Source organism: Sorex fumeus, unplaced genomic scaffold (genome assembly GCF_029834395.1).
Source record: "Sorex fumeus unplaced genomic scaffold, SorFum_2.1 ptg000003l, whole genome shotgun sequence".
Lineage (NCBI taxonomy): Eukaryota > Metazoa > Chordata > Mammalia > Eulipotyphla > Soricidae > Sorex > Sorex fumeus.
Genome location: NW_026606060.1, coordinates 42,653,335 through 42,677,236, shown reverse-complemented (window position 1 = coordinate 42,677,236; position 23,902 = coordinate 42,653,335).

Genomic DNA, 23,902 nt, shown 5'->3' with positions numbered 1-23,902 from the left:
TTGCATGCAGTCAACCCAGGTTGATACCCTGATACCCCATATGGTTCCTAAGCCCACCAGGAGTGATTCCTGAGTGCAGTCAGGAGTAACCCTGAAGCATCACTGGGTTTGGCCCTAAAGCAACAAAATCTTTTGAATATCTTTCGTGTCTTGCTTTATTCTTTTTTATCTTGGGCAAGAACATGTCTCCTTGTTGTTAAGTTCTTTGGAAAGAAGATTTTGAATGGCTGCTTTGAAATACATTAGATGGATTTTCCATGATGTTCTGAACTATTCCCTTATGATTACGCATTTGTTCAACTATGCTATATTTTCATGTCTTTTATTTCTTTCTAGAAATAGACTTGATATAAAAATGTAAATATTTTCAAAGTTGAGCTCTGTATTGCTAAATTGTTTTCTAGAAAGTTCATGCCAGCTAATGCTTCATTGCTATGAGGTAGCCCATCTTAGTGTTCATTTTGTAGGGTAGGGCCACAGTTAGGCCATGCTTGGTGACTACTCCCAGCCATATATGGAGACCATATAGTACTAGAGATCAAACCTTAGATTCTTGCATGCAAAACATGAGCTTTAGCACTTTGAGCTATTTCTTTGGTCTCTATCTTAGTATTAAAAAAATTATTTTAACTACTATACCATGATTTACAGAGTTGTTCATAATTAAGTTGTTTCAGGCATAGAACGTTCCAACACCAATCCCACCACCAGTGTGTACTTCCCTCCACCAATGTCCCCAGGTTCCCTTTCATCCCCCAGTCTGTCCCCTTGGCAGGCATATAAAAAACTTTATTTTATATTGTTTGCTCTAATAAAACTTAAAGGAATAGCAAATGGAATTATCAGAAAATAAATCAATAAAAGTTCATTTGTGATGATTTATATATGATTTTTAACCTCTGGAAATAAGGAAATTCAGCTCATTTAATACAACATAATGTCTAGTCTCATTTACATAGATAAGTTTTCAACTGACATCTAAAATATGTTGCATTAAATTTTATTTTGTACCTGTATCTTATTGTGATGATTATCATGTCTCACCTTCATTAATAAAACTTTAAGAAAAACCTCTGTGCTAATATATTTTAGAGTTTACATGAAATAGGCAAAACCTAAAACTGTAAAATTTAGTAAGAGTGAAGAAAATCAAGAAAATTTAAGGGGGGAAATATGAATAGGCCTTGCCATAGAGGCAGGCAAGGGTAGGGGTGATGGGAGGGAACCTAGGGACACTGGTGCTGGGAAATGTACACTGGTGGATGGATGACTGTTGGAATACTGTATGATTGAAATCTAATCATGAACAGCTTTGGAAGAGTCTATCTCACAGTAATTCAATAGAAAAATAAGAAAAATATGAATGGGCATTTAAAAATACAAAGCGTTTTATCCTAAGAAAGGAAATATTGGTTTTATATTAGAAAATATTATAGATACCTCTTAAGTGTCTACATTAATAGGTAAAAGATTGCAATAAAAATCTCTGGATGTAAAAATGTCTCTATTGATGTAATGATCAAACACATAGGACATTTAATATAATTTATTATATTAATATAGATTATATATTTATTATGTTAATATAAATTATATATTTATTATATTAATACAAATTATATATTTATTCATTACCGAAAATTTATAAAATCTTTTACTAGCGAAGGATATCTCTGTCTTTGGCTTTTGTCCTTCTGAGCACTGTGTCTTGGAAATTTTCCTAGTTGAGTCTATTTTCGTCAAGACCCTTCTGGCTTCTTGTATTTGGTTGCTTGTATTCCACAACTCTGGGAAATTCTTAACTGTGATTTCTTAACTATTAGTTCTTCATTAAATTCACCTTCCTGGTTCTCAGGGACTCTAGTGATTCTTATATTGATCCTCTGGAGCTCATCATCCCGCAGTTCTCAGTTGTGCTTCTCTTTTCAGATTGTTTTCCATCTTTTGTTATTTTCCTCCATCTTGGGGCTCCTCGATCTTTTCCTCAGCTAATTCTACTGCTCAGAGCTTCTAATGACTTTAGGGAGATGGGGGTAGCATAGCCAGCTGTGCTCAGGGCTTACTCCTTGCTCTGCACTTAGGGATCACAGCTGGCAGACTCTGGGGACCATATGAGGTGCCAGCGATTGAACCTGGGTCAGCTGAGTGTAAGGTAAGTGCCCTTCCTGCAGTACTATTGTTCTAGTCTCCTCTCATGACTTCTTAAATATCTACTACCCGCCTCTTCATTCCTGCTTGCAGTTTTCTCACTTCAGCTCTCATAGTTTCTTGTGTTTTGCTGACTACCTGTGTCATTGTCAATACCATCCTCACCCTGAGGATTTTCATTTTCTGAGGATTTACAGAGCTAGTTGGTGTTGTTTGTGCCTTATGTATGGCTGTTTTTGCTTATTGAACTTGGTGGGCTCCACCTTGTTTCTCCCATTGGTTTTCTAGTATTCCTACTGTGCTGGGGGTGAGTCTTTGTAATTAGACATCCTCAGCCAGAGGGAATTAGGCTGGGGGTTGCTCTTTTCTTTCTCTGACCGTCTTCACTGAATGACAGGAAGTGTAACTGTGAGCAGTGTGTAATTTGTTGAGTAGATCTTTCCAGAGGCTCGCGGTTCAGGAGCTATAGTAGGGCTGTTAATACCACAGAGATTGGGTGCGAAGGCTGCTGGGGGCTAACCAGAAGGAAGGGGCTCTGCCTCCTGTTCTGAGATGGGCCAGTGATCTCAGCGGAAGAGGAGTCTCACCTGGAAGAGTGGAGCATCAAGCAGAGTGCATTCTTTTTGTTTGTTTGTTTGCTTGTTTGTTTTGGAATCACAAAAAAGCTTTTGTTTACTGCTTACCCTTGGTCAGGTTGGAGGACCCATGGGTCTCATGTTTACATTGCTGTGGTGCCAGGGATGGAGCCTGAGTCAGTCACAGGCCAGGCAAGCACCTACCCACTGTACTATCACTCCAGCCTTAGTATTTTTAACACTGAATACCTGTATAATATATGTATGTACATGTAGCACATATATACACACATCTATGTATATATGTATATATTTATTTATGGACCATTCCTGGTGCTGTTCAGAGTTTACTTCTGACTCTGCACTCAGGGATCACTCCTGGAGTTGGGGGGGTTGTTAGGGGAGCATATTAGATGCTGGGGATTGACACAGGTGGGTTGGCCATGTGCAAAACAAGCACTCTACCTGCTCTCCTATCACTTTGGCCCAATGCTCAACAACTTTTTTTCAGCATACTGTAAGTCTTACAAAAATTTATTAAGATACCTTGATTTGCGGGCTGGAGCTATAGCACCAGCGGTTAGGGCGTTTGCCTTGCAAGAAGCCAACATGGCCAAACCGAGATTGATTCCTCCAACCCTCTCGGAGAGCCCGGCAAGCTACCAAGAGTATCTCGCCTGCACGACAAAGCCTGGCAAGCTACTCATGATGTATTCGATTGCCAAACACAGTAACAACAAAGTCTCACAATGGAGACATTACTGGGCCTGCTCGAGCAAATCAATGATGAACAACGGGAGGACAGTGTCAGTGACAGTGACCTTGATTTACAAAGTTGTTCATAAGAGTTTTTTTAAATTAATTTTTAATTGAATCACTGTGAGATACACAGTTACAAGTTGTTCATGATTGGGTTTCAGTCATACAATGTTCCAACACCTGTCCTGTCACCAATGTATACATTTCCAGTTTACAAACAGAAATGTACAGTGTATATTTCCCATCACCAGTGTCCCCAGTTTCCCTCCCATCACCCATCCTCCCAACCTGCCTCTATGGCAAGCACTCCTCCTCCTCCTCCTCCTCCTCCTCCTCCTCCTCCTCCTCCTCCTCCTCCTTTTCTTCTTCTTCTTCTTCTTCTTCTTCTTCTTCTTCTTCTTCTTCTTCTTCTTCTTCTTCTTCTCTCCTCCTCCTCCTCCTCCTCTTCTTTCATTTTTTTTTGGTTTTGGGGTCACACCCAGTGATGCACAGGGGTTATTCCTGGCTCTGCGCTCAGAAATTACCCCTGGCAGTGCTCAGGGGACCATATGGGATGCTGGGAATCAAACCCGGGTAGGCCGCGTACAAGGCAAACGCCCTACCCGCTGTGCTATTGCTCCAGTCCCTCCTCTTCTTCTTTCTTTTCCTCCTCCTTCTCCTTCTTCTCTTTCTCCTCCTTCTTATTCTTCTCTTCCTTCTCCCTCTCCTCCTCCTCCTCCTCCTCCTCCTCCTCCTCCTTCTTCTTCTTCTTCTTCTTCTTCTTCTTCTTCTTCTTCTTCTTCTTCTTCTTCTTCTTCTTCTTCTTCTTCTTCTCCTCCTCCTCCTCCTCCTTCTTCTCTCTCCTCCTTCTCTTTCTCTTTCTCCTTCTCCTCCTCTTTCTCCTCCTCTTCTTCCTCCTCCTCCCCCTCATCCCCTTTCCCTTCTCCCTCCCCCTCTCCCTCTCCCTCCCTGCCCTTCCCTATCTCCACCCCTCCTTTTGCACATATGGTTTGTAATACAGGTACTGGAAGGTTATCATGTTTGTCTTTTTACCTATTCATAATAGAGTTTTAAGCATACGGTGTTTCCAACACCAATCTACCACCAGTGTCAACTTTCTCCACCAATGTCTACAGGTTCTCTCCCACCACTCAGCCTGCATCCTTAACAGACAGGTTTTAAGTCTGGGTCTCATACTTACATTGCTGTTGATTTTGTGGTTTAGATGAATACAAACACGACAACTCTACACCCACTGATGTGCCTGAGATCCTTGGCTTCTGGTCCTGCTACATCCCACCCACCTCTTCTTACTTCCTCCCTTGATTTTTTATCCCTCTCCTCAATATAAGTATTAATATTATTCAACTTTGTTATATTGATTGATGAAAGAGTATTTTTTATTGAATCATCCTGAGATACAGTTACAAAGTCGTTCATGATTGTATTTCAGTCATACAATATGCCAACAACCATCCCTTCACCAGAGTGCATTTTCCACCACCAAAAAAGAATATTCTTATTTATATTTTTTGCAAACTAGAGAAGCTTAAATTTTCAAATACTTAATGATATAAAAATTCTTCAGTGAACTAGATGTCTTCAATTTCTTCTCCCGCCTTTTGGTGCTTAGTCTTTCCTACCTTTTTACATTTAGGATTTTTTGTATTAAGGATATTAATCATTGGTTATTTGTGATAAATAGTTAATTCTCCAGTGTATTGCTTGCCTTTTAGTTTTATGTTCCAGAGCGTTTTTTTTCACTTTTATTATTGCAGCATTATTAATATTTTAAGGTTTCTCCTCCATTGTTTTTATAACTAGAAAAATGTAATTTTAAGATTAAGTAGACTTCATCTATTTTCCATTTCTTTTTTTTAAAAAAAAACTTAGCTGTAAATTTTGTGGTTGAGTGGTTATAGGATTCTACTTTAATTTTTCCCATGCTGATAATAATGATAACTAGTGTTTATTAAGTATTGATGTTAATAGCTAATGTTTATTGATGGCTTGTTACAAGTAAAGCACAACTTTAAGCAAATGCATGCCTCCATGAGTAAGTTCAGCCAATACTATAGCAGCTATTCATGAATAAGCTGTTTGTAAGCTTGGATCTGTATTGAAGCCTGTGCATTTCAGCACCACAGTGTTCTCTCTCTGAAATAATTTGTTGAATTCATCTGGTCCCTGATTGCCTGATTGGAGTTCACAACTTAATAACATTTTAAGTGCTTTTTTTCACTCTCCCCCCCCCCCTCGTGGGACCAAGTGAAAATCTTTAGCTTCTTTTGATTAGCCTTAATTCTTTAGCTTTTATAAGTGCATCCGGACAAATATCAGGGAACCAATTTTCCAGCACCCTTGTAACTTCTGTTCTGCTTACCACACTAGGTGATTGTTACACAAAGCATATAAACTTGCTTTGTAGACATGAACGCACCGTGCAAGGAGAAAACATTTAAAATAATAACCCAACGCCATTAGAAATAGAATCTTGGAACAAGTGGTGTTAGAACCCAAAAGAGATGGCTGAGTCAAGTTGATGTAAAAAGAGAATTTAGCTGGCACACAGCAGGGATGAGTAAGATGCTATTATCTATGACCCATAGTAATAAACTAAGTCAAGGGAATGTTTGTTGTCATTTTAACAATGAAAATTGCTAAACTTGGTAGAATCTCCAAAGGATTTGTCAACTACAGAATCTGAGCTCTGAAAAGGCATATGTAATTTTGCAATATGTGTTCATAAAACACTTACTCAAGAAAAGCTTTCAAATCTCAAGATTCCCTGGTCACCTGGGTGAGAGGTAGCTTGGAGATGAAATGATTGTTTGCTGGATAAGATGTGAAGATGTTTGTGGAGTGCTTTTAGGCAAAGCTCAGGACCACTCCCAGTGATACTCAGCATCCAGGCCAGATGGTTCAGCGCTTGGGCCTAGTTAATCCTTCCTTCCCAGACCGGCTCCCAAGGCCGTGCTCTGCCCTCCCCTGCCCTCCCCTCCCTTCCCCTCCCATTCCCTCCCCTCTCCTCTCTCCTCTCCTTCCCAGTTTCCTTTCCTTCTTTTCTCTTTATTTTTCTTTTCCCTTCTTTATGTTTTTGGACCACACTGACTGCCCCTCAGGGCTTACTCCTGGCTCTGCACTCATGAATAACTCCTGGAGGTGCTCAATGGACCATATGTGCTGCCAGGGATTGATTTGGGGGGTCAGTCACATGCAAGGAAAGCAACATAACCTCTGTACAATCTCTCCAGTCCTCTAAGGCATGCTTTTTGGCTAACCACATTCTCCAGAAAATTCAATCCAGACATTGTGTCTGAACTTTATCAGATTTGTGGGCTGTAGCTGCTAAAATTCTAGTCCTCTGATTTTTCATATTCACTTATAGGATCTTGGAGTACAGAAGTACTAGTTTGGGTATCTCCAGCTTACTTCTAACCCTGACAATGCCATTCTTTCCCTATGTGACCTGGAACACAAGGATCAGTGTTGTATAAAGGTACAGAATCCAAACTGTAAAAATATCTTAGCTCTTCTTCAGTCCATCCATTCTCCTGCTGCCACTTAGCTCCTATCTGGATTTGGAGTACATACCCTCTCAAGGGCTGGAGTGATAGCACAGCGGTAGGGCGTTCGCCTTACAAGCGGCCAACATGGCCAACCCGAGTTCGATTCCTCCACCCCTCTCGGAGAGCCTGGCAAGCTACCGAGAGTATTCGATATGCCAAACACAGTAACAACAAAGTCTCCAATGGAGACGTTACTGGGCCCGCTCGAGCAAATCGACGATCAACGGGAGGGCCTTTACCTTTACCTTTACCCTCTCAAGACTCTTTCTTCTTACAAAATGAGAATCCTGTTAGGTAGGTACTTGTCTTGCATGCAATCCCTACCACCCCTTATGGTCTCTGAGCCCCATTAGAAGTAATCCCTGAATGCAGAGCCAGGAGTAATCCCTGAGCATCGGTGGATGGGGCTTGCTGGAAACATTGCATGGAATTATTCAGCCAAATGTTTAGAATAGTGTTTCATAAACACTCATTATCATTTAGCAATTTTTGTACCCTTGTCCATACTTTGGCTCTTTCTTCTATAAAATGGGATTTGAAATTTCTCAACTTCATCCTTCACTTCTTGCATTCAATGAATGTGCCCACCATATTGAATTTAGTGTTCTGGAAGCTTGTTTTATTCTCAAGCAAGTTTGATTTGAAATTACTGAATTCCTGTCTGTCTCAAGGTGTTCCAGGCACTATCATGCTGGGATTACCAATTGGGTAACTTCTGACTTAGAGGAACTTCCCTTAAAGCCCCGGCAATGGCCAACGACCTGAAAGTCCCTACCATCATCTACAAGTATGAGGATTCTTTTGTTTAACTTACCGATTCTGTGATAAGTCACCTCTCGAAGGCTCACAGTCCGTCCACTCATCTTACTTTTGACAGTGGGATAAGAAAGAAAGGAATAAAAGACCAGGGAAGGGAACAAGAGAAGACACAAAGGACAAAATAGAAAGAAGTTGTGTGGATCAGGTGCTTATGTTCTCCAGCAGGTGTGGCCCCTTGCCCACATACAGAGGTCAGCTCCAGGCCCCCAGGTGAGAGGAGCGCAAGACTATGACATCCATGTCAAGGATGAAGAGACAGTTTTTGTTGCATAGGGAGGGCTTTACACAGTGACTTGAAGACTCTGTCTGTAGAGCCATTTAAAGGGTTAGGAAAAGAAATAGAGCAATAGGAAATTTTTAAAAGAACACTAGAGAACTTTTCAGCTACCTACAGTGACTATTTGTGTGATATGGCATTATATAAGATTTATTGGATTTTCTTCTTGCCCTCGAGCTTTTGTATCTTATTTTTCATCTTCATTGGTAGGAGAAGGAAGAGGGAGATTGCTTCCTGCCCACAATGATTGTAGTTACTTACACATTAGAGGCGTGATTGCTTTTAGAATCAACTAAAAGGTCCATTTGTGGAAAATCATAGAAAAATAAAATTGTGTGGGCGTTGAATGCTAGATCCAAGGCGAGGGCTAGAGAGCAGTTTATTGGGGTTAGGCTTCCAGGTGGATTTAGAAGTGTGTGTCATCCAGAGAATGCCCTGCCCACCTTTGATGCTCATCAGTGGGGTAAAAGGCATGTGTTTTTGGGTGGCAATCTGTAAGTGTTTGACTTTTTTTCATGTTGTTCACAAATTCTGCCCACTCACCTCACTTTTGAAGTGGGATACATTTTTATAAGATGATGAAAAAGAAAGGAAAGAGTTGTTGAGCTTGAGTTTCAGATCTCCAATTGCGGAGAGACCAAGTCCACACATGATAATGCAAAAGCAAAGGACTTTATTACTAGTCCGAGTCAGCGCTTGCTCGAGCTAGGGTCCAAGTCTCATCCAACACAGTGTAGTCTTGACAAGGACCTCGACTCCAAATCACAAGCAGTTTATATAGGGTTCAGAGTTAAGAAACAATTTATATACTGATCTATTTTTAGCATCAACCCCATTACAATGGTGGTCAGCAATTAGGCAATGGTTAGTATCAAGTTTCTAATGAGGGTACAGTGACCCTTCATGACTGGCCAGACCCAACTGCCCAATTCCTTATCTCGGCAAATTACTCAACTGGGTGTTTACCAGCAACTGCAAGTCCTGTTTTTGGGAAACAGAAACTGAGACCTAGCTGAGACTTTATGTTATCTTCAGCTTGTCATGGCATCAGTTTTGCCCTCACAGGAGTAGCTGGAGAAGGGAGGTAGAGGAGAGAGAGAGGGCAGTTGTGATCAGATATTTCTACTTTTCAGCCACAGCGGGAGCACATGCGTGGCCCTCTTCCACCCCACCCCCTCCAGGCTCTGCACCCTCCCCCCCTACCCCAGCATTCACTGAGAAATGTCCCTTCTTGCTTCACCATGAGTACCAGTGACCTGCAACCCTGCAAGGGACTCCCACCCTCAGTGCCTTTATGCCAAGCTTGATGGGAATGTTTTTGCTTCTCCCCGCCATCATTCATCAGCTCTGTTATTTCTTCTTATTTTTTCTCTCAGAGAAAAGGAAGAAGATCGGTTGAAAAAAGAGGGATTCACCAGAAAACTTACCCTGCGCCACTACACTGATACTGCAGATTCGGTCAAGATCATGAGGGACCACCAACCTGCTCCATGTTTCTGGCTGGAGCTGCTTCAGAGGAAGACTGAGATGCCAATTTTCGAAGTGCCCTCTCCAAATATGAAGAAATTCCACTACACCCTGATCGATGGCTCCTCTATAACCTAATATCCTTGAAAAACCCAGAGAAAAGTGAAGGAGAAGGGAATGATGGGCAGCACTGACAGCCGGTATTTCTGTTCTCGGGAAAAGCAAACCTTCTGTCTGGTTTTCATCCAGTTCCTTTCTTCCACAGTGACCACACTCTCTCTGGCTTGGTGCAGGAGATGCTCCTGAGAAAGAACTGGGGGCCTATTCTCCAGTTTCTAGATCTCACTCTAATAAGGAGATTCTGACTGTGGCTAGTATCTTTGTTAAGCATCTAAAGGGTTTGTGTGGGTTTGTGAGTTCTGCTTGGTTCATTTTCTTCATGAGTAGAGAAAACCACAGGGGCTGGTGAGGGGGGATAATTTAGTGTCTAGAGGATCTAACTCAGAGAGAAGAGGGGTTTTATAAAACAAAATCCTACAATCCTACGAAGAAGACTTCGAGTCTGTTGTGGTACAGCTAGGCCTATGGTAACTGGAGTTTGTCCATAATCATCCTTCAGTCCTTCTCTCGTCTGTCTAAGTCATTGGTGCCGAGACCCAGTACCTTGCCAGGTGCTAGAATGGCCTCAGCAGAAAAGAAAAGGAAGTAAAGGGCACCTGTGGCTTTCCAGCTGTTCTGCCCTTAAAGGACCAGTCTGGCCAGGCTTTTCTGTGTTCCCCAATATTCAATGAAATTTCTATTCTTTGAAATCAGAATGGTTCCATGGTTCCAAAGAATTTGGGACAAAATGAGTGTGAGCCTATGAAAAGGATATGCAGTTGGGAGACAGGGCCCTCATCCCCCCCCCAACCCCTGTTCTGGCCTAGTACCATCACCCCATTACTATTGTGCTGAGTAACCATAGGCAAGTAAGCCATTATCTCTGCACAGACATTGGTTTATCTGTTAGTGATGGATTTGGAACATAATATAGGACTGGGAGCTCACTCAGGACTACTGCATGTGCTTTGCATGCAGGAGGATGTTTGCATATAACATACAGGGTCCCCTGAAACCCAGCAGGAAGAATCCCCCAATCACTGAACTAGGAGGAGTCCCTGACCGCCACTGGGCATGGCCCAAGAACAACAACAAAATAATTAAAATACGAGGGTCGGTCTTAGCGTGATTGTTATTTCCACTAGTGTCAGTTCCTTAACCTGGATTTTATTTATCCTTCCGGCCACCTAGCTGTCTGCCAAAGCCAGTCTGCTGACCCTTCAGGGGGCATGTACACCAACATATTCAGCGATGGAGAAACTCAAGTTATCCTTGGAACCTTTACACCCTTTGGATGCGGCAGCCTTTCTTTTCAGAAAAGGCATGTGAATTCCAGACAAGTTAAAATTTGGTGGGTAAGCTAAGGGGTGGGGAAGAGCTCAATCTTCCCAGCAAAAGGAAGCAAGGGGAAGCAATGTTTCACGTGGCCAATCTAAGAAAACAGGTTAAGGAAAACGAAGCAGAAAAAAAGAAATGAAAAACGAAGCAGAGACGTGTGCTTGGGCCTGGTCCACAGAGAGCCTTCCCCAGGCCCAAACGGCGGGTACCAGAACCTCGCTGTGTGGAGCTTGAGCTACTGCCACCGCCTTGGGGAGCACAGCGACCTATACAGTGCCACAGCCTGCATGTGAGCTCATATTTACTGAGCCAGTGTGTTGGTAGTGGGGGCTCTTTGTCCCTGGAAGAACCAGGTACCACTGAAGGGACTCATAAACAGCCCCTAAACAGTCTGAAGGCGTCATGATCTCTGCAAAGTTCTCAGGGCTTAGAATTTTTGACCTCCTTTGCCTCTTATCTATCTATGGTCTCTCTCTCTCTCCCTCTCTCCCTCCCTCCCTCTCTCTCTCTCTCTCTCTCTCTCTTCCTCTCCCTCTGTCTTTTCTCTCCCTTCCCACCCACCCCCACCTCTGCTCCCCCAATCAAGGCCTCAGGGCCTCCAAGGCTGTGCCATGCCTCTAAGCTACCTCTCCAGCCTTTTGACCTGATTCAGTTGGGGATTTTGCTCCTTTTCCTTGATTTTTCTCCTTTCTTGTTTCCCCTTGAGACCTCTGTGAGAGTAGCCTGATTTTCTTGGCAATTTTTTTTCATGGGAAGATTCTAGCACATACAACTTGTATAAGAGTGGCAATGTACTAACATAGTCAACAGCATTTCATCCACCCCACATTCTGTTCCAGAGTTCACAGTTTCCATCCTAAACCTTTCTTTATTTGCACTCTACCTTTCTGGCTCGCATGACCCTCTTTTATCCTTCACCCCTATAAGTGAAGTTAAATTGTTAGATAAGTTCAGGTCTTCATAGGTGCATACTGAATCAACTTTCACTCCATTTGGAGGGGTCATCCTGAGGTAGGAGCGGGAAGAAGGCCAAAGAAGAGATGGGCTTCCTTTGCTTCCTCTCTGCGTATCCTCTACTGCATCATACCTATGGTATGGCTTATCCATTCACTTAAGTCTTCTTTCCTTCCTTTAATAAACAGCTATTTCTATTACATGTCAGACTCTCAGAATAATATATGACTCTTGGTTTTCAGGAGATGTGTCACAGGGAAATGAAAGGCATTATTTTAAAAGAGAAATGGATTTAGAAAGTTGAAACAAAAAGAAAATATATTCATTGATTGCACGAATATTTGTGAAGGCCTTGAAAAGCTATATTTGGGGATTGGAGAGATAGTACAGTGGGAAGGGCGCTTGACTTACACATGGCCAACCAAGATCAAATCCTTGGCATCCCATATGGTCCCCCAAACAGCATCAGGAATAATTCCTGAGTGCAAAACCAGGAGTAACCCCTGAGCATTGCCAGGTGTGGCCTAAAAGCAAAAACAAAAAGAAAAGAAAAAAACTATATTTCAGTAACAAGAGGCAATAAACAGACAAATACAGACTAAAGCAATTGATGCAGGGGGTAGGAAAGAATGATGAAGCCGGATAAGAAGGGGACTGGAGAGTGGTGGGAATGGGGGATTTCTTTTTCTACAGTATGGCCTGAGAAGGGGTCCTGAGGAGGGATATCTTCTCTGAAGTTTGCAGCAGTGAGGAGCAGAGCACGCTGGCCTGGGGGAAAGCCACAGTGCAGTCGAAGGTGGGGTATGGTTGACACACCCCAACCAGACCAGCTTGTCTGGCTTGCTGGTTCTAAAAACTCTCACCAAAACATGAGCCCATGGATGAGCTGAGGCTGAGTTTATTCTAACCACAGGCAGGGTGAGTGCCTTTTCAGCAGGGTCCCCCTTACTTAGGGGAAGGCTGCCTTAAACCCACTGGGTGAGAAACCACCGAGAAAGGGAAAGAGGTGCTGTCATCCTAAAAAAAAAAAAAAGAAACCCTCTTCACTTAAAAAATTCACCTTAGTATGCTTCTCCCACATTCTGTCTTTCCGATGTGCTGATCATGCTTTTGGTCCTTCTCACTGTGTCCTTTCCTTGGGTAAGTTTTTATAAGTCTGCTCACCTGTCGAAATATGTCATCCACCAGCCAACGAAAAAAGAAACAAGTCTGTAGGAAACTTTAGGAAATAAAAGACAAGTGCTTTACCCTCCGGGAGCTGAGAGAAAAAGGGAGATTAATGGGGCAGCCCATGCCCAGTTATATGATGCGTCAGCACCTGCCCTTGGGGTGCAGGAGCCTTTCCCACCTTTGATGTTGAGATGAAAAGGAGATGACAGAACCTGGCACCCTTTCAAAGGCTGAGACAGCACAAACTTCCCAAAAGTCACTTCCTCTCCTGGCCCTAGCAGTGCATCAGTTTCACAAGAAACAAGAGGGAATACTCTATAATTTTATGGCATTTTAATTGAGCCTTTTATTCTGTGACACGAAGTCAGAGTAACGATTGTTTTCAGGAAGAACAAATATATTTTACTTGGTTTTCCAGGGATTGTGAAATTTCCGTCCATAGGAAATGATTTCTGGCGAGCTTGATTAAAACAGCTTAGTCTTTTTTTTTTTTTTTTTTGGCGGGGAAGGCGGGGTGCATACCTGGTGATACTCAGGAATCAACTCCTGGTAGGCTCTGGGGACCATATGGGTTGTCAAGGATTGAATCCTAGTCAACCACAAGCAAGACAAGCACCCTACCTACTGCACTAATGCTCTAGCTCCTAAAATCTCACTCTTAGTCATTATTCATAAATGTCTCTGTCAGTAGAGAGTGTTTTTTCATGTCAATTCATTAGGCATAGTTCTCACTGAAGAGAGAGAGAGAGAGAGAGAGAGAGATTCAAAGAAGAGCCCTTCTCCAAGCCCACATGTTAGAAATTTGAAAGTCAGTTTTCAGGTTATAATTCCAATGTATTTTTTTCTTTCTCCTTTCCAATAAAAGAAAAGGAGAGGTCCAGCACTGATACACTCTGCCTGAGTAAGGATAAGCAGAGTTGAGAAAAGAATATTGTAGTTAAGAGCAGAGGCTTTGGATTAGCCTGTTGCCGAAGACTGGCTGAGCCTCAGAACAACTGGACCAGTATCCAACTGCTTCAGATGATGGCTGTTTTCCAAAGTCAGTAAACGTGAAGACAGATCCTAGTGCATAAGCATTTTTAAACTTCCTGTAATGTTTACTAATAACTCATTGATCAAAACAAATCACACAACCAAACCTAGATTCCTACTTTTCTGGGGAGAACCTGCAAAATACCGGCCATTTTTTGCAACCAATCACAAGAACAATACCTGAATCTAAATGATTACTTTTTCTGCCTCTTCATCTCTAATTCTATTTTGATAGATGACATAAAGTAGCTATAAATATACATACCATGATGAATGATCACATTGATATTGGTCTATTAGCCACAGATTTGTCCTCTCAAGATGTTGATGAAAACTTGTCAGATTTAGTTATCTTCTTTTTTTGCTTTGGGTTCAGATAGTTTTATATTCTCACTGAGAATTCTGTGTCATCTTCTGAATTCTTTCTACATACCATGCTGATTCAATCTTGATTGGTCACTGTTTTTTATCTCAGGTCTGTTATATGTGTTATAACTAATCAAAGAGTTGACACTATAAAGTCTATATTTTATTGTTTAGTAATCTCTTTCTTCCTGTTTAGTATTCCAACATATTCTGAACCTTCTCATATGTGAATTTTTTATATATTCACTAAAATGTCTGTAAAGAGCTCTGAAAGCTTTGTGACAATGATACTAGTCATTCATTGAACTTCCCTGGTTATAGGCTGAGAGTTCAAAGGTTTTTGCCTTTAAAATTTTAATGATACAAAAGTAGGAAGGTGTTTTTGAAGCTCTAGCTTTGGAATTAACTGCTCTCTGCTTGCTGCCTTAGTCCTTGCTTTGGCTATTAAATATTTCCTGCTGGCTTCCATACGGATTATGCGGCCCAATAGGAGTCAGTGTCAAAGCAGACCTTGGAGACTTGAGGAGTTTCAGGAGACTCTGCCAGCTCTGGCCTCTTCCCAGCCTCATCCCCTGTGACTTGCCACCTAGTCTGTTGGCCTTCTGTGCTTGGCCTGGTGTTTGCACACATTGTTCCCTGTGGCTGAGCACGTTTGTCCCAACTCTATATGGCTGTTCTCCTCTGGTCTTTTAGGTCTCCCTGAAAAGATCGTATATTATAGTTCTTTTTTCCTCTTTGCTTTCTTTCTTTATTTTATGTTCCTTCTATTTGTTTTGGTAGCTTTCTCTTGAGAAAAATATTACTTTCCACAAAATTCCTTCATTCAAAGCATACAATGTATTGGTTTCAGCTGATTTAGAGAAGTTTATAGTCATCACCAAAATGAAATGTTAGAGCTTTTTTTTTAACCACCCTAAAAAGAAAACGTGTTCCCTTAGTAAGTCACTCAGCACCCTTACCTCCAACCATAGGCAACTACCAACACCTTCTGACTTGTCTTCTGATTTGTCTCTCCTAGACATTTGGTAGAAATGAAATCATGCAATGAATAGTCATTTTTGACTGGCTTTTTTTCACTTACCATAAAGTTTTTAGGGTTCCCCCATGCTATAGCATGTTTTAGTACTTTTATGACCAAAATGTGTCCCATCAGATGGGTAGATTGCATGTTTGTCTCTCCATCTGTTGATGGGCATATGTGTGTTACTACTTTGGGAATACTATGTACAATGCTGCTGTGAACAATTTTGTGTGCACCTATATTTTAAATTTCTTGACTAGATAAATACCCAAAAGTGGAATTGCTGGTCATATGGAAAAAAATTTTTTAATGTTTTGAGGAACCTCCCAACTGTTTTCCAAGACAGCTTGCCTTTCTTCACCTTCTCCTAGTCTTCTCTGATGACTGACTGAGCAGATGAAGTGACAGCATCAACTGATGGTATTTCAGGACCATCACAAGAAGTCCCAAATGTTTACAAAGCATAAGTCCTGCCCCATGTAATTCCATCCTGGGCACCACAGACCAGTCATTGGCAGAAGGGACTGTCTGTTTTCAGCAGAACTGAAAGCTCTGAAAGAGGGATGGCTAAAACCAAAGCAAAGCAAACCAAAACATGGCCTTCATTTGGAACATGTGTTTCCAGGGAATGTCCATCCTGGATTCAGTAAGTCCTGGTCACAGTTGCAGGGTTGCATTTTAAGATCCTCATGGCTAAAAGGACCCTTTCCTAAAACCTAGCAGTAGGGATGAGGGTGAAAGGGGTATGGATAAGGAAGAATGTATCTCAACAAAGGAGAGACTTGATCAACAGATCCAGTATCTCCCTACCTTCCTTCCTTTTTTTTTTCAGGGTCCTGTTGGGGTGGGGGAGGAGAAGGAGCAGCTCCTCCCCTATCCCAAGGAACCTGGCATGTGTCATCACTACTGGCCCATACCTACGTTTTCCATTGAGTTTTGGAAGACAGCGGCCACCGGGCCTCCCAGAAACAGGCAAAGGCAGGGCACCCGCTCCCTTCTGTCGTGGCCCAGAGAAGGTGGCCTAATGTAAAGTTCAGAGGCATTTCTGCCAAGAGCCACTTGGTCCGAGATTCATTTGTGTGTCTCTGAGATCATGGCCATTAAGGAGCTTAATCAGTAGCCAGGGGCCCCTTGTGAGCAGCATCTCAGGGTTCCATTGGGTGGGAGAGGAGAAGGAGCAGCTCCTTCCCTATCCTGCTCCCTACCTTTCTTACAAGGAAGATTTCAGGCAGAAGAAAGGTGACCATTCATTCTCTGGGAATTTGATGAGAGGGGATGACATAGATTCTTTTTTTAAAAAATAGAAATATACCTTCTGGTGGGCTGGAGCCATAGCACAGCGGTAGGGCATTTGCCTTGCACGCAGCCAACATGGCCGACCCGAGTTCGATTCCTCTGCCCTTCTCAGAGAGCCCGGCAAGCTACCAAGAGTTTCTCGCCCGCACGGCAAAGCCTGGCAAGCTCCCCATGATGTATTCGATATGCCAAACACAGTAACAATTGTCACAATGGTGACATTACTGGGCCTGCTTGAGCAAATAGATGAACAACGGGAGAATAGTGACAGTGACCTGGTGGTGTTTGGAAGCCACCAAGAGGCCATCTGGTTCCAAGAATTGAACTCAGGGCCTGGCACACACCCTTAGCCATTCTCCAAACCCTGGAGCTCTATGTTCTCTTTTCTATTCTCTCTCCTTCTCCCTCTCCCTCTCCTCCCTCTCTACTCCTCCCTCCCTCCCTCCTTCCCTCTCTCCCTCTCTCCCTCTCTTCCCCTCCCTTCCTCCCTCCCTCTCTCCCCCACTTCTCCCCTCCTCTTTCTCCTCCATTTAAGTCATACCTTGAATTACTTAGGGACTTGGGGGTCACTCTCAGTGGTACTCTGGAGACCATGCAGTAGTAGGATTGAACCAGGGACTTCCACATACAAAGCATTGAGCACTGCAACCCATTGAGCTATCTTTATGGACCCGAGTTCTGGGACTATTGAAGCCGATAACTTCCATCATCTCAGCCAAATCAATAAATTTGTGAATTTTTCTCATTCTAAGTGAGCTGTTTCTATTCTCTATTCTCTGTTTTTTTTTTGTAGCCAAAACATATCAATGATGTTTAATCATGACGGAGGCATGGTGATGAACAAGAAAGGAAACATCATAAGGGAATGGATATGGCCTTCTAGTGGAAAGCTTGATGATCCTGTGGAAGTGAAGGTATTCTTTACCAACTAGCCTTTAATAGGGTCATTTTCTAAGAAGTTGCTTTGATTTACTCTTGAAATAGAGTAATTGGGGGGAAGAAGGGTGCTGGAGTGATAGCACAGTGGGTAGGGCATTTGCCTTGCACATGGCCAACCCAGGTTCAACTCCCAGCACCCCATATGGCCCCCCGAGCACTGCCAGGAGTAATTCCTGAGTGCAGAGCCAGGCGTAACCCCTGTGCATTGCCAGGTGTGACCCAAAATAATAATAATAATAAAATATAAAATTAAAATTAAAAACTTTAAAAAATAGCTATTAATTCTAACTCTAAGAGGACTAATCCAATACTTCTGAGCTACCCATCTCATATCTAGCTTTTATCAAGTTATATGTCATTACTGTGCATGTGTGCACTCATACATCTATGTGCAAATGTGCATGTGTGTGCACATTCATGTGTATGCATATATGTGTACGCGTGATTTTTTTTAAACAATCTGGATCACTGCATGAACTTATGCATATGATACCCTGTACAACCAACTTGAGTGCCACCATCTCTATAGTTCAATGCTGTCCAGTCTGGCAGCCACTAACCAGTTACCTTTGAAGTATACTGTAGGCATAAAATTCTCCCCAGATTTCAAAGATCTCTCCCCCAAAAAGAGACAGTAAAATATAATTTTGTACTGATTACTTGTTGAAATGTTAACATTTGGACAGTAATACGATATTAATTTGTTATAATATGTTATTAAAACTAATTTCACTACCTTTCGCTCTTTTTTTCAACATAGATAATAGAGCATTTTAAATTATTTATGTGGCTGGCATTTACAGCTCACATTATATTCCCACTGTACAGGCTATTATGTAGAGAGTGGTCCCTGGTCTATACAGTTTACAGAAATATCAAAGTGACCCCTTTGGTCTCTGTATGCTATTTAAACTGTCATTGAAAGGAAATACCACTTAGCTCTCAAGAGTCAGGGAAATAAAGAGAGACAAAGTTACAACAAGATAGGCCAATATATAGAAAGGTTTTGACACTCAGAAGACCGGATTTCCTCACCCTTTATTTTAAAAAAATTGGGGTTGCTAATGGAGCATATTTTTCAGTTTAGATTACCTCAGCTGGAAGCCTTCAGCAAGCTAACAAGGGAGAATCCACAAAAGTCCTTGCAAGTTTAGAGCCACTGACTTAATTGGGATACTTTACCTACTTTTAAATAAGCTTGACAAATCTGCAGATGTTCACTGAGCTTTAAGAAGTTTATCATTAGTTTTCTCTTTTTTCTTTTTCTTTTCTTCCTTTTTCTCTTTTCTTAGTTTTCTATTCTTGTCATTTATAAAATCTCTCCAACTTTAATAAGCTTCAAAATAATATTGAGACTTGTAAAAGTTCAAGAGCCCAGCAGCCATTATTATGGCCAACATCAAGGGAATCATATTTTACCAACCATATTTTACAGGACAAGATTGCATTGAAGCTAGAACTAGAATTCAAGCATTATTTGCAGATCAGCCGAGAATCTTCTCAGTATAAAATGAACTGTGGGGCTGGCAGGGTGGGGTGGTGTGAGGTGGGGGAGAGTGAATCAGACTTTCTTTAAAAGACATGACTATCATGGCTGCAATGAGTATCTCCCCATTACTTTTCCTTCCCTGAAGAAATCATAGTCGCTGTACAAATTTGTAACACAACTCTAGAGCCCATTCTTGGCTTAATGGAATAGACACTGAAAGTCAGCCCCAAGTTCATCCCAGGTGGTCATGCAAATCTCGGCAATTTCTGCCTGGAGTATGAGCATGGGAATTCTGTATATAAAATGTTCGTCTTTTCTGTTGCTCCCAGGTTAATAGATTTATTACCATGAAGATTTCTGGGCGCTTTGCCATCACCTTGGTCTACATATGGCTTTCTGAAAGCCTCAAGTTATCCCTGGCACCTGTCAAATGCAAATCTTTTCTTCCATGTGTCCCTCAGTGTGTAAGTCCAGAAGTTTCTTTAATCATCTTTAGACCACTGCCTTGGCGCAGAACAGAGCAGGATCAAGATTGACTGATTTTAGAGTCTCATCTTTCAGAGTTTCACCTATTCATTTTTTTGGTTATTGCTACAATAAAGATGCAAGAATGTTGGCTAGCTGAACAACCTACCATGGGTGTTTATGACCTTGTGAAATAACTGGTAGTTTACTTTTCATTTTATTTTTTAAAAGCATTTAAATGTATTTTTATTGAGTCACTGTGAATTACAAAGTTGTTCATGATTGAGTTTCATGCATACAATGTCCCTTCACTAGTGTTCACACCACTTCACCTTTGTCCCCTGTTTCCCCCACCTTCTAGCTACAACTTCTTTTATTTACTTTTTCTTTTAGGCGCTGTGGTTTGCAAATTGTGGCTATACGGTTTCATGCATAATACCTTGCCTTAGAGTTCCCTTCCTTGTTTATCCTTGTCTTGGGGTTCCCTTCCTCGTCTATCCTTGTCTTAGGGTTCCCTTCCTTGTCTTATGCTCCATCTGACCCCCTCTCACCCCCAGACCCATGTTCACATTAAAGACCAGTTTTAATGTCTTTTGTTTTTGTAGCCTTTGAGCATTTAAATAACTGGAAGTTTAGAATGAAGAAAGGTTTGAAGATAAAGATAGCAATGGGAGAAAAATCAACATTTAGTTTCTTCTAAGTCCATGACTAAACTTTGGGGAATTAATTTCCTGACCCCCAGTTGCTTAAAGTATTTGCATTTATATAATCTGTGGATTCTTCAAAATTGGTAGGTTTCAATAGATTGTCTTCAGTTAAAGCATAAGTAACATTCCTAGGAAATTTGGAGATGTTAGAACTTTGTTAAAACTCTAACTCCAAATAATGCTTTTTACTAATCTTTCCACATTTATACTAAATTTAAATTGTTAAGGAATGCTAGGCAAAGCATTCACTGTTTAAGATGTGTAACACAAACGTTAGTATCTCTGATTTCAAGGAATTAAATAGTGAGATAGCTCAATTTTGATCAACCTTCTAAAAATTTAAATTATGTTAATGGCACATTATGGAGCATATATACATACTTTTAGGAGTATATCTTTATTTTTAGGGAGAGTCACCAAATCTCTTTAGAATTATCATGATTATTTCACAGATGTTGAAGTTAAATAACTTTTTTTTGCCATAAATAGCATATTTATGCTAGCTATTTTGCTTTTTTTTATCATGTAAAAAGAGCTTATAATCTCTTTCAGGCCTTCTGTGATGTCAGTTTCTTCACAGAGGAAGCCAGAACATGTTACAAGATGAAGTTCCTGCAAAACAAAACCATAGCACAGAGCAAAGATGTAAGTTCCAAGAAGTCTTTCGATGGTATACAACTTTTCCGGTTTTTCTAAAGTTTGCTTTCTCTTATGTCAAAGAATGTATTTATTATAGATAGTCAAACAGTTGAAAACAGACCCATTTGGATAACTACTAGAATAGGTGAAGGCTGATTTTCTTTATTTTGTTTTTGTCTTTCATTTTTTAAAATCTTTTTCTTTTTTTCTTTTTTCTTTTTTTTCAATTAAATCACCGTGAGATACAGTTACAGAACTTTCATGTTTGAGTTTCAGTCATACAGTGATCAAACACCCACCCCTCCACCAGCACACATTCTCCACCACCAATGTCCCCAATATATCCGCACCCCCTTTCTCACCCTTTCCCTGCCTCCACGGCAGACAATTTACCCCATACTATCTCTCAACTTTTGGACATTATGGTTTGTGATACAGATAATAAGAGATTATCACATTTGGTCCTTTATCTATTTTCAGCACACATCTCCCATCCCAAACGATTCCTCCAACCATCATTGCCTTAGTGATCCCTTCTCTATTCAAGCTGCCTTCTCCCCCAGCTAATGAGACAGGCTTCCAACTATGGGACAGTATTCCTGGCCCTGTACCTAACTGTCCTTTGGTGTCAGTCTCATCTTATTTTATATTCCACAAATGAGTGCAGTCCTTCTATGTCTATCTCTCTCTTTCCGACTCATTTCACTTTGCATGATACTCTCCATGTCCATCCATTTATAAGCAAATTTCATGACTTCATCTCTCCTAACAGCTGCATACAGATTGTGTAGATGTACCCAAGTTTCTTTAAACAGTCATCTGTTCTTGGGCACTCGGGTTGTTTCCAGATTCTGGCTATTGTGAACAGTGCTGCAATGAACATCCAGGTGCAGATGTCATTTCTACTGTGCTTTTTGCACCCTCAGGATATATTCCCAGGAGTGGTATTACAGGGTCAGATGGAAATGTCCAAAAGGCACATGAAAAAATGCTCCACACACTAATCATCAGGGAGATGCAGATCAGGACAACAATGAGATTTCATCTCACACCACAATGACTGGCACATATTCAAAAGAACAAAAGCAACCAGTGCTGGGGGGAAAGGGACACTTTTTCACTGTTGGTAGGAATGCTGACTTGGTCCAGCCTTTTTTGAAAAACAATATGGGTATTCCTTCAAAAACATTTTTAAAAATCTTAGCTAATTAGGGGGTAGGGGAAGTTGTGCCACCCCAAGAAGTGCTCAGGGCTATTCCTGGCTTTGTGCCCAGGATAGTGTTTGGGGCAATCATATGCAGTGCCAGGAATCGAACTGGGATTGGTGCATGCAAGGCAAGAGCTTTACCTCCTGTGCTCTCTCTCCAGCCCCAACCGTAACCATTTGTAAATCACAGCAGCATAAGTGCACTCACGTTTTGTAACTCTCACCATCGTCTATCTACCCATTTTTCAGAACTGAAACTGTCCCTACGAAATTTCACTTTCTCCTCTCTCCTAGACTCTGAAAACCATGGTTATACTTTCTAGCTCTATAAAATTGACTGTTCTGGGTACTTCATACAAGTGCAGTCATATCCTTTTTATTTGTCCATTTTGAGACAAGCTAGTTTCACTTAGCATAATGTCTTCAAAGTCAATCCATGTCATATCATATGTCATAACGTTTCTTTTAAAAGGGAATAATCTTACTTTGATTGCTGCTGATCTGGTTTGATCCCTGGCAGCACATATGGTCCCTCGAGCCATGCCAAGCATTACTCCTGAGCGCGGAGCCAGGAATAGTCTCAGAGTACTGCCAGGTATGACTCCCCCAATAAAGTTAAATAAAAATGAAAAGAATAATATTTTATTATGTGTATATAGCACATGGAGGGACACTTCTAGCAGTGTTTGGGGGACCATTCAGTGCTGGTAAAAAGCCCAGGATTTCCACATGTGAAACTTGTGTTCCAATCCGTTGAGTCATCTCCTAGTCCTATACCACTTTTTTTTTCTTTTTGGGTCACATCCAGAGATGCACAGGGGTTACTCCTGTCTCATGCACTCAGGAATTACTCCTTGCGGTGCTCAGGGGACCATAAGGGATGCTGGGAATTGAACCCGGGTCAGCCGCATGCAAGGCAAATGCCCTACCCTCTGTGTTATCGCTCCAGCCCCCTATACCACTTTTTGTGTATTTTTTTACCTGTTGAAGGACACTTGGATTGCTTCCATATTTTTTGAAAGTGTAAGTAGTGCTTCTTTGGACATGGGTGTACATTTATCCCCTCAAGAACTTGTTTTCACTTTTTGTGGCTTTATTTCCAGAAGTAGAATTGGTGGATCAGATGGTGGTCCTATTTTTAATTTTTGAGAAATCTCCACACTATTTTCTATGGTGGCTGCTCTATTACCTTTGTTATTCCCTCCTGTAGTGCTTTCTAGATTTCTCATTTTCCTATATATGCACCATCACAGTACTTGTTATTTTATGGGTTGTGTTTTTGTTTTTGTAGTAGGTGTCCTAATAGAGATGAAGGGTATATATAAACCTTTAGAAAATCAACTGTATGGGAGCCAAAGAGAGTACAGCAGGTAAGGTGCTTGCCTTGCACACGGCTGACCAGGACCAGATGCCTGGCATCACTTACATTTCCCTGAGTAACATTAGTAGTTGTCCCTGAGCTTAGAGCTGAGAGTAAGTCCTGAGCACCACAAGATGTGGTTCAAACACACAAACAACTATGAAAATATGATTTATTTACCAATAGATGCATCCATTTTAAGTTCATAACTTGATGGGTTTTGACAA